This window comes from Porites lutea, chromosome 1 (genome assembly GCF_958299795.1).
Source record: "Porites lutea chromosome 1, jaPorLute2.1, whole genome shotgun sequence".
Lineage (NCBI taxonomy): Eukaryota > Metazoa > Cnidaria > Anthozoa > Scleractinia > Poritidae > Porites > Porites lutea.
Window position 1 is genome coordinate 9,939,808 of NC_133201.1, and position 6,666 is coordinate 9,946,473.

Below are 6,666 nucleotides of genomic sequence, written 5' to 3' on the forward strand. Positions count from 1 at the left end.
TGATGGAACATGTCGTGTTGCAATAAAGGTTTTTCATGAGGTTGTACAAGTTTCCTCCTATATATTCGTTTTGAGCAGCTTATAAAACAATCCTTCGTGCCAAACAGAGTCAAACGCTTTGCGGAAATCTACGAAACAAACGTAGACATTTTTCTTGTGATAATGCACATATTTATCTATTTAGGGTCCTTAGAGTGAAAACATGGTCTGCAGTGCGGTTTTCAGGCAAAAAGCCAATTTGGGAATTATGTCATATCTTATTTTCCTCAAACTACAAGTGAAGTCTTCGATTTAAAATAGAACAGAACAGTTTTCCAAGACAACTAGAAACACATACGCCTCTGTAATTTGTTGGATCACTCTTGTCACCAGATTTGTAAATTGGGGCTATGAGGCCTTGACACCAAACATCTGGCATTTTTCCGGATTGTAAAATGAGGTTAAAAAGTTTGACATAGACAGGCATTAGTGGTTCGAGGCTTGCTTTGATAATTTCATTTCGTATTTTGTCAACAAATGGTGATTTCTTATTTTTCAATTTCTTCGCCGCTTGACGTATTTCCCTCTCAGTTATCTCATAATCGAAATGGCTAAACTGTTCCTTTTCGTGTTCTAAAGAATTTAGTTCCCTATGGATTTCATGTTCATGCGTAGAATTCGTCGGGTCAATAGAATGCAGAGATTTGAAATGGTGCAGCCATGATTCTTCCGAGATTGGGGCAGGAACATTTTCGTTGAAAGTGTCGCTCATCGAATTTAAACAATTCCAAAATGACGCCTTGTCAGGATTTAAAGCTAGTAGTAGTAGTAGTAGTAGTAGCAGTAGCAGTAGCAGTAGCAGTAGCAGTAGCAGTAGCAGTAGCAGTAGCAGTAGCAGTAGCAGTAGCAGTAGCAGTAGCAGTAGCAGTAGTAGTAGTAGTAGTAGTAGTAGTAGTAGTAGTAGTAGTAGTAGTAGTAGTAGTAGTAGTAGTAGTAGTAGTAGTAGTAGTAGTAGTACTAGTAGTTTCTTTAATTGTATTTTTTACTTGCAGAGGTTTACAACGTCACTCTAGCAGTATACTCAGGTGCTCCAGATCCAGTTTGGACTGTGACACTGCCTAAAGGTCAAATCATTGATGCGAATACAAATGATCCTAATGACCTTCCACAAAGGCTTGGCTACAAAGGGCTTATTGTACAAAGCGGAAAAAAAGCGCGTCTCATTGTTGGACCCAAAACGACAAAACTACAACTACAACTGCTTGACACTATCCCAGGAAATCTGCTTTCGACTCCCTACTTGAAGCATATAAGATCCGAGATCAATTCTGGCGCGGTCAAAGCGAGTACAAGCTCACAACGATCTGCACGTAACGCTCCCCCCTATGAGCCTAATCGTTGGCGAGGAATTCGAAGAATTTGTAACAACTGTTATAACTATGCGAATAACAAAGCGCTTAATAACTTTGCTCAGCCGGGTCTTAATCGTCCAGGAAATATTCCCCCGAACCCGACGCATCTAACACAATTTGCCCGCCGAATTCTAGCAGCGGCAGAAAGAGATGGCTTAACACGTCTGGCACTTAACGGTCCGCTTCCCGTAGACCCAGGCCCTGGCGATAATAGACACGTGGTGGCACTCTTTGTTCTGCCAGGTTTGCATCTACGTTTATATCGGTATATCAGGCTTAAACTTTCAGAGATAAGTGAAATTGTTATGCTCTTTTAGTATTCAGGGTTTTATTTTATTAGCTTCTTTAGATAATGATGAGCATATGGTAATGAGGCAGAAAATGTAAACAAAGATTCGCCTATAGTGTCTTGGATTACGTTACATGAGGCGAAAAGATATCCTAAGCCTTAAAACTAAAAAGTCAGCATTAAACCGAATGCTTTTGACTATATTACTTCTAAATCCAATAAATGCCTCGGTCTTCTGTTGTATAAGCACGATGCCCAGTTGGTAAGTCAAACAGTTCATCCTACAAAAAATACAAAACGAAACTTTGCTTTAAAAAAGCAAAAACGAAACAAAAGCAAAACAAATAAGGTAACAACAACAACAACAACAACAACAACAAGAAAAACAATGCACAATAAAAATAAAGCTTAATAAAAATGTCTTTTTTTTAACGTCGACTATTGAGAGCCAATAAATATATTGGTACTATATGGGTACTATATAGGAGATGATATCCTCTCTTGCAAATCCATATCTCCACCGTAGTTGAAGGAGAAATGGTTGTTTCATTCCCACGCCGTTTAGGATTACTCCATTAATAGATATTCTTTGAAGTTAAAAGTCAGTTAAAAGATACCCCTAGTTTGTATATAAAATAATTTGTTTATCTTTGACCTTCAGGTGGTGGGGACTTCCACTGGTACCGTTTGGATGCCAACGGAAGGTGGTCTCACAAAGTTGGTGAGGCAGCTGTTTGTGATTTTGACAATTCACACAATCCCATCACTGACCCTAGGAATGCGACTCGAGGTCCATTGGGTTATCAGTTTGTTGCTTTCATGTATAGTAATCCTGCTGTTACTATTGCTGGTCCACCTAACATTTGTTGCAGGAAATTATTTTCAAACGCCATGTCCTGTGTACAAGGTCAAGTCAATTGAATTTATAGCCGGTAAATGAATAATAAATAGGTCATCTCCGAGTTACAAAAACTTTCAAATTGTCTTACAAACTTGAATTGTAGACCTATGATTTTTTTTAGAGATATAGAAACATGTCATTTCCTTCTCCTTGTCTTTAAGTGTCATAGTTGAGATACCCCCCAGTGAGATGTTAGCACTTTTCTGAATACCCGCTTGCGCTGTAAGTTGCATTAAATAAATCAACTGTAAACGTTGTGTCCTTCATTTTATGCGCCTGTTATATGCACGCTTACTAGCAACGCAACTTCTCTAAGACCACTACCGAGGAATAACATGCATTCCAACATATACATACATATAACACTGATACATAGCAACCAAATAGATAACACTCAGACTACACAAGAAATTTATTTATTCACCGCGAATCATGCAGAAATCGAATGTTTCGAACAATTCATAGACCGCAAGCGCCATATTCCCTGTCCTTGGGTTTTGAATAGTAACGGGTCTGAGTTATTAGAGAGCTTTAGATTTGAGGACGAGAGTGAGCGACGAGTACGAGATTTAACCTAAAATTTGCGCGCGTGTTCTGAAAAAAAAAGACACCACCAACAAAGTTAGTACGGTTATTTATACTGAAGGAAGTTAAGCCCTCTCCCGAGCATGATGGCAAAATGACAAAACTTCTTACATTTCATAACTTGTTCCCGCCACTACGACATTCTCGCAAAAACTCGTAGTCGGTTGACGACGGCTATCTCGTTTTCCCGCCAAAATGACGCTGGTTCAAGCGTGAGCAATATTCAGCATTGAGAAAACCTCGTACTCGTAGTAACGGTAACGGTTTACGGTTTACCGTTACCAGTGAAAATCCCGGCCCATTCGTTACTTTAGAAACTTGAAAGAAACTCGACCCAATTAAAACTTTCGCAAAGACTTCTAGGATCGTTACTAGTCCATTTTTTCCTATCCCCAGTAAAAGTCCCAGAAGTCTTTGCGAAAGTAAACTAGGCCCAGTCTCCTTCTTGTATCTAAAGTGGCGAATGTCAATTATATTCTGTTAATGAGAAATTTTTTACATATTATATTTTTTATACACTTTTGCGGGAGTTTTACTTGTTCTGTCAAGTAGTCATAACAAAGTAAAGGTGTCATTTTCACATGTGAATATTTCACTATTTAAAAGAAGAAAAACAGTGATACTCACATGCAGGCATCTTTAGACTAAGTGTGCTTACTTTTAATTACCATTTCAGACCACTCAACACTAATCACGTGTGTATGAATGCATGATTTTTTAACAGGACAAAGGCATAATTTTTCTTTATTGAAATATGACATGAGGCGCATGACTTGAATTGTGGCTAAAAAAAGGGGGAATGAGATAAAATAGAATGGTCTACCTAGAGACTTGTCTTTCAAGAGGGGACTCTGTTGTATAGCATGTGAAGCATGTGAACTAGTATCGGCTTTCTCACACTTGTTCTCCCTTTCATTTCTTTTCTGCCGTCTCCTACTTTAAGGCGCTCAAGATGGATGCTTGGGAAAAACTGGCTCTAACAACACTGTAAAACTTCTGTGTTTTTTGGAGAACTGTACCTCAGGCGTCAGAAATCATTAAGAAGACATGCTCCTCCAAGTTGGTTTTATTCTAATTTTTTTTTTATGGTATTAACTTATTACATAAATGCGTAAAATTGAGTTTCTGTTACGCACAAGAAGGCCTAACTCTAATTACAGATAGAGATTCATTCAAGTCAACTAAGCTGCTGTTAATTTCCCCGTCAATCGTTCCGAGCAATGTTTCCTTTGACCATTGTTTCCTAGGAAACCGTCTCCTTCCTTTGAGTCCAGGATTTTCCCTTTGGTATCTGGAATCTGCAATAACAAGAACAAGATACCATATACGGTCATTTACTCCCCTATCTACGAGCGGAGGAGGAGGAGGCGGGGGGCGGCGGGGAGGGGGGGTTGTTTAAGCTGTGCTTGACGGCTAAGGGACGGAAATCAGTGGAGAGAGCCTAAGTGGAAAAGGCTCTTAATTAGCCAAGTTCAACGTACTGCTAATCGCGAAGGAAGAAGAAGAACCACTTGTGGTACTGTTATCCCAGAGGTGCAGTTTGGCGTAAATCTTTTGCCAGAGTACAGTCAACTCCCGCCTTACAGACACCCCGATAATACGGACAGCAGCTAAATCCCAGGATAAAATAAATTACAGATATTCTTGACTCCGCTATTACGGACACAGCTCTCTCTAATGAGGACACTAGGTCTCTGAAGTGTCCGCTATAGAGAGAATTGATTGTAATAGGCCATTCGCGAATTAAGCAAAATCTTTACTTTTGAAGAATTCACAGTTGGGGGCTCCTTTTGAAACAGAAGCTATGGTAGGCACGCGTCTATCTGGCCAAAATCAGCTAGGCAATGTTGATTGCAGTTTTGCCGGAAGTGTCTCAGCACTAAGTCCTATCCTTGCGTAACAGTCTCTTTCACAGATGTTACAAACACGTTTGGACAGTGGATTGGACGATTTAGTCTGCTAAATTCTTGTACATTTCTGTATTCATTGTCTCCTGTCATCCAATTTTTGGTTCTCATCTTGGTTCCCATAAACAATCGGCGCCAGTCATGGCGGCCACTTATTTGTTTATCTTGCTTGCTATCTTGAGAATGTGAAAAAAAGGGCCCTTTCCATCATTTGGCCTGGTATTTCTTATGAAACATCACTTGAAAAAGCTGCATTATCCACTCTTTCTGACCGTCGTGCAGTCTCGTGTATTAAATTTACAGGTACGGTTCGGCCAGGTAACCCTTTATACCCACTAATACATAACAGAGTGGTACCTATATCTACCACATGTGTGTCTACCTCGGGGAGTTCTATACTAGTAGGCTCATGGCCACAAGGACTGAACGTTTCTCAAATTTTGTCACAGCTTGTAAGGTATCCTACAATTCAGTCTTCCGATTGCAAAAGGGAAAATAAACCAGTGATTTGATTTGATTTGTGATTTGATTGGTTCCGCTTTTTCTTGCCACTCATGATTCGCCTTCTTAAACAGCATGGCGCCAGCCACGGTGGTGTTCAGTTCCTAGCTGGTGTCTGGTGTGTGCCTCCGTAAAGTGGCCAGCTCGCCATATAATATTACGCCCCTTGGTATGTGACCGTTCTCTGTTCGTTGCACGTGACCCACATATTGTACGCGATGCTAGTTCAAAAAGTCAGCTTTCCTCAATACAGCTAGTCTGCTACATGTACACAGTCGTTTTTAGTGTCGTGGGGAGAAGAGTCGCTTGACGACACTTAAAACGGCTGTGTAGTAAACTACAATACAGCAGCATTGATAATTTAAAAGAAAATGATTTACCATGTGGCACGAAATTTTTGCGGAAGTTTATTTTTGCGGATTGGCGATTTTTTGTGCTTTGCGGGAACTAATTTTTGCGATTAGGACAGCAATGCAGATTGGTTTTCTTGCTAGGAATTAATTTTTGCAATTTTCAGAAAGTACCCAGTACCCAGCATTGATAATATTTTCGTTTTTATTGAGTACGTGAAATAGAAATACATATTTTCAAAGAATACTACGTTGTGCGTAACCTATGTAAAACCAGTATTTCATTGTTTACCGTTTTGTTTCTGAACGAAAGAACCAAGATGACCTCAACAGACGCGATTTTTTTAGTACTGTATTTTTGTGTAGCAAATTAGAAAGAATGTTTACTCTTGAGTAAATTTTTGCGGGAAAAATGTTTGCAGTAATTTTCATTTGCGGGAACTTATTTTTGCGGATCACTGCAAAATCGCAAAAATTAGAACCCGCAAAAATTTCGTGCCACACGGTAACTACTCAGTACTTCGCACTTAGCCTAGCTTGAATAAAGGCTGTAGGCAACTCACAAATGACCCATTGCGGATTGTAACAGTAAAGAAGGCAAGGAAGGGGAATTCATAACATTCTTTTTTAAAAGGAGTATTACAAGAAAAGAGGCCTCGATAGAGGCTTTACGGTAATTAACCGATGCATTAACGAAAACAAAGCAAAGCATTTGTTTCCCTGTCAATCACTGTGTCTCAGC